Raw genomic sequence first — 11,221 nt, forward strand, 5'->3', positions numbered from 1 at the left:
CAGCACTATTCACAATAGCCAAGACATGGAAACAACCTAAGTGTCCATCCACAGAGGAATGGATAAAGAAGATGTGATATATACACACACACACACACACACACACACACACACAATGTAATACTACTCAGCCATAAAAAGGAATGAAATAATGCCATTTGCAGCAACACAGATGGAACTAGAGATTATCATACTAAGTGAAGTAAGTCAGAAAGAGAAAGACAAATACCATATGATATCACTTATATGTGGAATCTAAAATATGATACAAATGAACTTATTTACAAAACAGAGACAGACTCTCAAACATAGAGAAAAACTTATGGTTACCAAAGGAGAAGGGAGGGGGGAGGGATAAATTAGGAGCTTGGGACTAGCAGATACAAACTACTACATATAAAATAGATAAACAACAAGGTCCTACTGTATAGCACAGGGAACTATATTCAATATCCTGTGATAAACCATAATGGAAAAGAATATGAAAAATAATATATATTTATTTTTTACTGGATCACTTTGCTGTACACCAGAAACTAACACAACATTGTAAATCAGCTATACTTCAATTAAAAAAAAAAAGAAAAGAGGCTCCTGCTTCAATTCATTCACTTCACAAGTGCACATGGAGCACCTTCTATGCATAAGGGGTGGAGGACATAGCCATGAGCAAGACAGACACGATCCTGCTCTCAAGGAGATTATAATTTAGTCACGGAGTGGGAGGAGGGTGGAGAATTTGGTGTGGTAGAGGTAAAACAGTCTCACGATACCAGAACAAAGGGGTCAGTTGCTGAAAAAAAAAAAAGATGTAGCAAATTGTAGCTGCAAATAAAGTCACCCCCAGTAGATTAATAAGTTCACAATTAAATACTAGGTAGGGTCCTGGTAATGTTTTAGAAGAGACAGTCATCATGACTGTGACAGTAGTAAGTACCGTACTAATGGCTAAGACACAATGTAAGTTTCACTTCATTTCTAATATTCCTTAAAAAAAATCTTTCTGCCAAAGTTTGTTTCTCATATTTCAAAGGGAAAGGCCTTTATCACATCTGTATTTTAGGGGACGCAAACTGCAAAGTGTTTGAAATCCATGAGGAGACACATTTGTTTCTGGCCCCAAACAATTCTCTATTCCCCAAAGACAAAAATTTCCAAATGTACCTTACAACGTCCTGGCAATCTCTGGAAGCTGAAAATATTCTAGTACCTGAGATTTCAGCTAAAAATAATTCTTTGATGTTTCTCTGCTGACAAGAGGGAGATTATGATATCTTCTTTAATAGATAAAGGTCCACGGAATGGGCGATATCTGATAACTTATCTTAAAAAATCTTCATGTGGAATGCTGGCTTTATTTTGAACTTCCAATCCAGCTCATGGGCATGCATGCATACTGTTCAGATTTCATTATTTATGATTCTGACCTAACTTTAAGAATAGGCAGTTAGACAGGAAATAGAAGCAATTATTTAGCCTCCTAGTCAGCATTTTTATTTATTGATGCTGACTCATAAATTCCTTGATATGGTCACGTCTAGCCAACTCTTCCTTAATTTGCACGCAGTCACAAGAAGGAATTACGACCCTGAAATCACAGCCGGATATCTCTCTTTCAGCTTTCGTGACACAACAGGGCATCCATTGATAACTGGCTTGTCACGTGCTCATTTTTACCTTTGCTATTATTTTATCCCCACACAAATCGCTTGCCAAATGTTTCTGGAAGCAGCACAGTTGTTTTCACTTGAAACAACCCCCTGCTGGATGCTTATATTTCTTCTGCTATCAAATTCAGTAACTTGGTCCGAATTGCTATAGCTCTAGTCACAAGTAAATCAGCGCTTCATGTGAAAGTTCTCATTTTTATTGTCGAGGTATTAAACGCAATCAAGACTCATAAAATGACTTATTCCCCTGTGGAGTAGAAAGGACAGTAATCAAGTATATCCAAAATCTTTATAGTCACCACAGCAGCCAGATTGAACTAGAATCCAAATGATCGCTAGACTCCGTCATGCATCCTAAGTCCTTTTTTCTCTTATATTTGCTGGTCTTAGAGGAACAAATATTCATCTCAGTAGCCTTTAGTTGAGGTGGTCATTATGATTTTTGTACAGTGCTATGAAATTAACATTCACATGTATATTTCACGTGGGTCCCCTGCATGTAAAAATGCTTTGGGGAGAGCATTGGATTGGGAGAGTCAATATTTCTTTTTTATTTATTAATTTATTTTTGGTTGCGTTGGGTCTTCATTGCTGCACGGGCTTTCTCTAGTTGTAGCAAGCACCACTCTTGTTGCGGTACACAGGCTTCCCATTGTGGTGGCTTCTCTTGTTGCAGAGCACGGGCTCTAGGCGTGCGGGCTTCAGCAGTTGTGGCGCATAGACTTAGTTGCTCCGTGGCACGTGGACTCTTCCAGGACCAGGACTTGAACCCATGTCTCCTGCATTGGCAGGTGGATTCTTAACCACTGCGCCACCAGGGAAGCCCAAGTTAGTATTTTAGAAATGGAGAAAACAAGACTCGGAAGCTAAATGACTAGTCCAGGATGATACAGGTACCAAGTGGCCCTGCGGATGCTGGAATCCTCTGACTCCCTGACAAGACTACCCTCTCTGTACTCCCCTCAAAAAACCAAATAAAACAAATGAAGTTAGAAAGTAGAGGTGATGTGTCTGGCAATTGACAAAAGGATCTCCTTGCTGGGATGGACAAGCAAATGTGACCTTTTGTTTGGTTCTGTTAAAAAACCATGATCCTCTGTCTTCCATTTGATGTCTGTAGTTCCTGGGGTTTCTTCCACGCCTTTAACCAATTCCATCTGATAGAGATGCCCTTTTGTCTAACGTTGCTTTTACTTTCAGACAGTGAAAATAGTACGGGGTTAGAAATTTTACCAACCTAGGTCTGAGGGTCAATTCTGCTACCATTTGTGTGACCTAAAGGCATGAAAAAAAATCTCTCCCAAGCAAAACAGTAGCTAAATGAAAATTTACCTCGTCATTGAACTGCTGTGACTTTTTAATGATAATTCCGTGTATGCATAGTGCCTGGCACAGCTAAGGTAATCCACAAATGCCTTTCCTTTGATATGATCACATTCTGCCTTCTGTGTGCATTTAGGTTACATACTTGTTTCATAGTTACAGTGCACTGCAATGATGGCCAAGAGAATAAGGGGAAAACGAGGCTCAGATGGATTCAATACACATCCTCTAAATGTAATAGTTATCTGGTCTAACATCTGTATCAGCATGATGAATTTCAATTAAAGCGTCCAGAATCTCCTACTGGAGCAAAAAGCTCTTAGTAATCTGTAAGGCCAACTGGCCCGAGGCAGGGGAGCGCAATCAGACTCACAGGTTGCATCAGACCGAAACTTTCCGGACCACCCCGTTCCAGGAACTGACCTGGGGGCTTTCCACCCGGCCCAGCCTTCCCGCCTTTCGAGGGGCGGGATTAACGGTCCCCCAGGATACCCGAAAAGACCACCAAATAAGGAATACCCTGCGCCCTCCCGGATTCGCCACACCCCTTTCCCTTCTTCCCCTATAAATTCTGCCCAAACCCTCGCCCGGGCGCGACTTCTCTGGCCCCTTTCTCTCGGACCAGTGAACCTCTCCCGGGAGCGTTCCCAAATAAAGCTTGTTTAAGCTCTCCCCCGTTTCTTGGTGCCGTTCCTTACATAATCTATACGTGCAAATTATTTAAACCTTATATTTAGAAAATGGTGAACAATACAGAGATTCTTTTAATCCAGTGCCATAGACTCAACGTGAAAGGATGTGTGAACCTAAGTGTGCCTGGTTAGCTACCATTCCCTCATTTATTAAATAAACATTGATTGAGTTCCTTCCTGGAGCCTGTTAGTTTCCAGGTAGAGAAGCAACCAAAAGTTACCACGGCATTCTTGAATCCTAATGTGTCTCTAATGTGGGGAAAGATGGGTTTCAAGTAAACTTGGAATCCATATAGTTTCAAAATTGACCCGACACTAAGGATTCCCTGCAACGATCAAGCTATTTCATGATGGCAGGTAACCGGAAGAGGGAGCTAGCCCCTTCTGTTCAGTGTCACCAGTGTTCTTTCTACCACACTAAAGGGGTTACCTATTGTGAAGTGCTGCCTTCCAGCCAGCTGTCTCCAGACTCCTGGACACACCTGGGAAAATGGGAACATGACATAAGAATGTTCCTTTCGATTTGGACTCTGATTTTAATCACGAATGTCAAAGGTAAAAGAAGCCTTAGATCATCTTATCCATGCCTCTATTTTACAGATGAGGAAACTGAGGCCCAGAGAGGCAGAGCCTTGACATATGTAAGTGTGCATATTTATACTAAATATTCGTTGTTTATCTGAAATTCAAATTTAACTGAGCACCCTGTATTGTTATTTGCTGAATGTGCAACGATGTCCAACAAAATAAAATGTTAATCCAATGTAAGCCTTTAAACAGTGTTATCAGCCCTGTTTCTATAGTCATTTTCTTATTTTTAAAGGTCTCTATAGTATTCCTAATTCATATTATTTGGGGATCTGTAACTTCAAGGATGCCTTTCATTTGTTGGAGTGGAAATGATTTTAATAGTGATCTGAGATCATTTATATAATTGTAATTAAGCTTAAGTAAAGTACTTGAAATAGGTATGCCCCGTATTTAAGAGTAATTCTAATTGGTAGTGGGTCCTTTTCTTTTTCAGATTTAGCCTGATAACCACTGAGAAAGGGAGAGACTGAGCCTACACTCAATTCATTACAAAAGCCATAATCCCAGTAACGAGGATTTCTTCTTGTAACAAAGAAGACAGTAAAATCAAAGGGGAAATATTTAAAGTGGAATGAAAGGAATTGGCACTAGAAAAGACGATGTGGTGACTGGAGAAAAACAGGAAAAGATTTTAGGAGTTCTCCATTGTGGGGGGACTCTACAGTCACTGGCTTTGTCTCTTATCCAGTTTCCTTCCCTATTGTACTGACCCTGTGCTTCCTGGATGTCTGCTCCAAACCAGCAGAAAGAGGAAAGGTTTCCACATGCTAATATGTAAATCCAAGCAGCCCGTGTCTGCACGGAGCAACCAGTGACTCCGTAATGCTCAAAAGCAAGGTCAGAGGCAAAGCAAGCCTGCCTTCCCCCAGATGCTTGGTGACTGTGTCCTAATTATCCACCCTGAAAGTCAGTGCCCGAGGGCAAGTATGCAGCAGAGAACAGCCGGCACAGAAATACCTCAGTTCGTGCAGCGGAAAAGACAGACGGTCAGAAGTTCTAAATCTTGGACACCACTCTACCAGCAACGAGCTCTCATTTTGGACAAGTTCTTCATCCTCTCCCTTTATAGAATGAAGACGTTGGACAAGACTAAGCTCCTTATCCAATGGAGCTCCAAAGCACCTTAATTGAATGACCTTTTCCCCCAAACCCTCACTTGCCTTGCCCATCTTTCCCCCCAAATCTACCTAGCACAGCTCTAACCCTCAATCAGCCCAACTCTTCTAATCTTTGTGTCGCTGCCCCCAAGCAGCTGAGAAGCACGGGAGAAAGTGTCGCAACTGGGAAGGTGGGTGCCACCCCGGATCCAGAGCGAGCAGCCTCCCCCTTCATGCAGCAAAGGTCCTCCCTCAGTTTAGAGAGAATAGAGGACCCCTCGGGTCCCTGCCTTCTGCCTGCTCTGCAGACTCACTGCCGCCACAAGTGATCTCCTCTTCCCATCTCAGTAGAAGAGGGATCTTTCCCTGGACGATGCTCCACTGATTAGCATTTCTATGAGATATAACTTTCTTCCATTTTACTGAGGATTTCTTCAGCATAAAATGCTTATACAATCTATTATTTTTTAAAAGCCCTCCCTTGTGTGTTCTGAGGGCCGTTTGCTTTCTTGAGTTAAGCTCAAGAAAGGGTGGTCTGTGACAATCATGCCCACTTTCTTTCTTTCTTTCTTTCTTTCTTTCTTTCTTTTTTTTTTTTTTTTGCGGTACGCCGGCCTCTCACTGTTGTGGCCTCTCCCGTTGCGGAGCACAGGCTCCGGACGCGCAGGCTCAGCGGCCATGGCTCACGGGCCCAGCCGCTCTGCGGCATGTGGGATCCTCCCGGACCGGGGCACAAACCTGTGTCCCCTGCATCGGCAGGCGGACTCTCAACCACTGCGCCACCAGGGAAGCCCATGCCCACTTTATCTCAACTCCCTCCTTCATTCACTTTTACCCGGCTTCTGCCCCGGCCACCCCAAGTGAACACCCCTCTCCAAATTATCACCTGCCTTATTGCTAAAGCCAGAGGACAGGTTCTAGTCCTCATGCCTAATAGCACTTGCACTGAAACGTCCTTTCCCTTGGCTTTTATAATCCCCCTCTCTCTCTGTCTCTCTCGCTCTCTCCGACTTAAATGTCGATCTCCCCCATCGACAGTGTCTCAGGCTCTTCTTTCCTGATTGGATGGATTTACCAACTTTCTAGATTTCGTTTTTCCAAAACCGAACCAGTCATCGTGCTCTCTAAACCCTCTGTGTCCTTCTCAACTTGAGGTACCAGAAGTCACTTTATCACCAATATCAAAAACCTTAACCCCATTCTTGAATTCACCATTTCTTTCACCTTCATTAAAGTTGGTCATTGAATCACATCAGTTCCACCTCTGTAATGTCACACTCGTTATCAGGCAGATCTGATCTTGTCATCACCCCCAACCACCTCTGAGACACCACACTGAAAGTTTTTAGAGGTTCCAGAGCACCGACAAGATACAGTGCAGTTCTTTGCCATGGACCTCAAAGCCTTCTGAAAGCCGTCCCTTACGTACTGCACTGATCTCACGTCCAGCCACTCTGTGCTGTTGCACTCTGTATTTCTGTCAAAACAAGTGCCTGTGGTCTCCAGAATATCTCATGCCGGTACTCACCCAGGGGCTTTGCACATACTTCTCCTTCTGCTAATTTCTCTTCCTACTCCTCTGCTCCCCATGTCCGCTGACTCGAGTCTACCTACACAGCTCCAGTGTAGGTAGACTCAGCTCCGGTGTCTTCTCCACAAAAAGTCTTTCTTGGTGGCCCAGTCTTTGTTGGTCTAGTCCACTATCTGGAATATAGCAAAACGTTTCAATGTTTTTGAAAGTTCAATGATCTGCTTCAATGATTTTCTCTTTTATTTTATTTTTTAAAATTTTATTTATTGTTATTATTTGGGGGGCTGCACTGGGTCTTCGTTGCTGCACGTGGGCTCTTCTCTAGATGCAGCGAGCAGGGGCTTTAGGAGCGTGGGCTTCAGTAGTTGTGGCGCACGGGCTTAGTTGCTCCGTGGCATGTGGGATCTTCCCGGACCAGGGCTTGAACCCGTGTCCCCTGCATTGGCAGGTGGATTCTTAACCACTACTCCACCAGGGAAGTCCCGTGATTTTCTCTTTTAAACAATTCAATTTACCCTAGTTTCATACGCCTGACCCCTAAAGTACCTCAGCTTTATTCGTGCTTCACTTACTCTTCTTTGGGTCTTTATCCCATTTTCAGTGTATCACTTTTAATTCCGTCTTAAACAGTTCTTACAAAATATTTTCCAAATAAAAATGTTAAAGAGAAGCAGATGAAGGCATGGGATTAATAGAAAACTGTAAAATGAAAACGAGATGGGGCTGGGACCTAGTTTACCATGGAATATCTGGCCCTCCCGCTATTTCCCCCATGTGATATTTCCAGAGCTTCTTCAGTTACAATTCCTTAAATTTTAAATATTGTATAAAGCTTCTAGCTGCCTTGAATGTAGGAGTTTTCAAAGAGGGCATAAGTACTATCAGGGTGTGTTTAAATATGAATATGAGTGTTAGTAAAGATACAGGCTAAGCTTCTGTGATGAAGAAACTCAAAAAAAAAAAAAACCCCTGGCTCCAACAAGGTAGAAATTTATTTCTCATATAATAGCTGTAGCCAGATAGTCCAGGGAGGCTGCGCAGGTCTACACAAGAGACCCAACTTCCTTCTGCCCTCTCGTTCTGCCATGCTCTAGAACTGCTCTGTCCAATATGGCATCCACTACCCATGAGTTCCTACTGAGCTCTTGGAGTGTGGCTGGTTCAAACTAGGACACGCTGCAATACATGTACAAACACAAACCAGTTTTCAAAGACTCCGTAAGAAAAAAGAATTCAAATATTTCATTAATAACTTTATATTGATTGCATGTTGAAATAATATTTTGGATGAATTGGGTTAAGTAACATGTTATTAAATCTCATTTTATCCATTTTTTTTGTTTGTTTAGAAAATCTTTAACCACACTTGTGGCTCACATTATATTTTGCTTGGACAGTGCTGTTCTAGAATGTAGTGTATTATCTTCATCTATATGGTAAAAGCTGGCTCACAGTACCACATATGTGGTCAGAAAAAAGCAGGAAAGAAAAATAGTAGAAGACAAATCTCTAAGGAGATGATGTGCGATCAGTTCACTCAGATTCCATTGGTGAGGGCTTAGTCACGTGACCCCATCAAGCTGCCCAGAATATAAGGAAACGTAGTGTGTGGCTGGGCAGCCATGTGCTGTACTGGAGAAAAAGGAGGGAGAATGGATTCCAGGGTAATGTATACTAACTACGTGGTCTCTGTCACGGGTATGTTTCTAGAAAGTGTTATCAGAGTTGACTTTGAGTAGAAGGGCATTGAAGACGTTCCCTTGGTTGAGGGGATGGGGAAAAGAGTAGAAGGACATTCAGACATCCAATGAAAAATAATCAAAGTAAGATATTTCAACACCTGGTTTGAGAAAGTAAAAGAAGGAAGAAGAGGTAAACAACGGCTCCAGGAAAATAGGGGGTTGGCCAAGCGGGAAGATGTCCTTATGTTCAAGGCAGTGCTTAATAGAAGAAGGTAGGAGGGTGAAGGTAGTCAGCTTTCTGCTTCTGTAAGTGGGGCGGAGGAAGGTGGGATATGACTTTGCTCCCACATGTTGGAGAATTGATACGGGAAATCAATAGTCAACTGAGATCCTAAGAGGCTCAAGAACTCAAGACAGAGGATGATGAAGAGAGCGTGTAATGGGCACAAATGCACATGGATGAATCTCCCAGACACAGTGTTGAACGACAGAATCAAGACACCAAAGAATATATACAGTATCGTTCAATTTATATAATGTTCCCAAAGTGGCAGATCTAATCTATGGTTATAGACAGCAAATGCTGATTGCCTTGGGGAAGGGTAATTCATGAGACAGGCTTCTGAGTTGCTGGTAATGCTCTATATCTTGATCTGGGTGATGTTTATATGGATGTGTTGCTTCGTAGTAAGTCATTATTCATGTGTCAGTGCTTGTCTGTATTAATATTATATTCAATAAAAACTATAGGGGGCTTCCCTGGTGGCGCAGTGGTTGGGAGTCTGCCTGCCAGTGCAGGGGACACGGGTTCGAGCCCTGATCTGGGAGGATCCCACATGCCGCGGAGCAACTGGGCCCGTGAGCCACGGCTGCTGAGCCTGCGCGTCTGGAGCCTGTGCTCCGCAGCAGGAGAGGCCGCGACGGTGAGAGGCCCGTGCACCGCGATGGGGAGTGGCTCCTGCTCGCCGCAGCTAGAGAAAGCCCTCGCACAGAAACGAAGACCCAACGCAGCCAAATAAATAAATAAATAAAATTTATAAAAAAAAAAAAAACTATAGAAACAAACAAGCAAACAAGGGGATGGGTGACTATGAGTGATAGAGTGCCTACGTTATAGACCAACCATGATTCATTCCTTGGGACTGGGGAGTGGCTGGCATTACCTGAGCACACTGCTGCTCACTTAATACCTGAATGAAATCAAGGTTCTGTTTACAGGGAAGCAGGGGACAATGGCTGTTAAGTAGGCAGCAAATAGTGACTGATAACATGCAGTTCTTTTTCAGATGACTTCACTTCATAGCCATTGACCTGGGTGAATATCCACCATGAAGTTTGAAATAAGAAAGATAAGATGCTAAGTAATATTCTCATTCTACTAAAATTATCCTTCCCATATATGGAGAGAGACACACCAGGCTATCAAAACTGGGTCCCTGAGGACAGGTGGATGGGAAAAATGAGGGGCAGAGCTTGGAAGGGTTTTCTTGGTTTTGCATTGTTTCACTGACTATAGGAAGCATGTGCACTTTTATATTTTTTTTGAAGCAGAATTTACTAGGAAGTTTAAAATGAAAAAAGGTTCAATAATCTGGTCAATTAGAAACGAAGGTACTAGTGTAACAGAAAAGAACAAACCTGACTCCATATTAGATCTATTTCCTTTAGCTTTAACTTTGTGCTCTGTTGCCTGTGCTTAGTCATGCTGGCTCTCCACCTTTTGTAAAACAATGTTGCCTATAGCCTGAAATATACGTGGTAGCCCATTCTCAAGGCCCTCTGACCCATAAACGTGTCACACTTTTCCATTCATATAGAGATAAAAAGTTGCAGAACAGAGAATACAGTTGTCTTGTTGGAGGTTTATAGGCACATTGTGACCAGACCTATATGGACAGCTGTAAGAACGAACTGGAAGATAGTTCTTGGGACACTAGCCCACCATCTTCTCGGTCTGCTGGCTTTCCAAATAAAGTCACTATTCCTGTCCCAACACCTTGTCTCTCCACTTACTGGCCTGTCGTGTGGTGAGCAGTACAAGCTTGGACTCAGTAATACTAGGAATGGGTGAATTTCATAAAGCAGAGTAAGGATAAGACCAGACTAGACTCGAAGGCCAGGTAGCAACCCTTTATCTTTTGCTCTTATTATGTCATTAAAAGAAGCACTGTTTTAGCTGATTGCCCCCTTAAATAAGCCCCAGAACCAGATGGTACGGTGCTTTCTAAGTGCTTTTGTTCCTTAGAACGAGTTCTTGAGTAACGTTTGAAAACTATTAACACAGAACAGAATTCTCAGCAGGATTCAATTTCTTTCTGTCTTAAAATCTGTGGAGAAGGGGGAAGTGGGAAAAAGTCAATTTTGTCTGGCAACACCCACCTGTCAGAGGCATTTGTTTCCCGGGAGGAGAAAAGGTACCACCATTCTGAACAAAATCAGTTTTTCAGCAAATCTGATTCACAGATCTGAGGATTCAGGGCATTCACACAAAGCTTTTTCATTAGTTATTTGGGCATCATTACCACTTCATCTAATAAATGCTAATTAATACTGACACTACAGTGTCAGATTCACCTTCAGGACTTTTCCTCATTTGTGGAGGTTGCCTTAATGTTTTCTCAGATGTGAAGCAAAC

This window comes from Globicephala melas, chromosome 13, assembly GCF_963455315.2.
Source record: "Globicephala melas chromosome 13, mGloMel1.2, whole genome shotgun sequence".
NCBI classification, from domain to species: Eukaryota; Metazoa; Chordata; class Mammalia; order Artiodactyla; family Delphinidae; genus Globicephala; species Globicephala melas.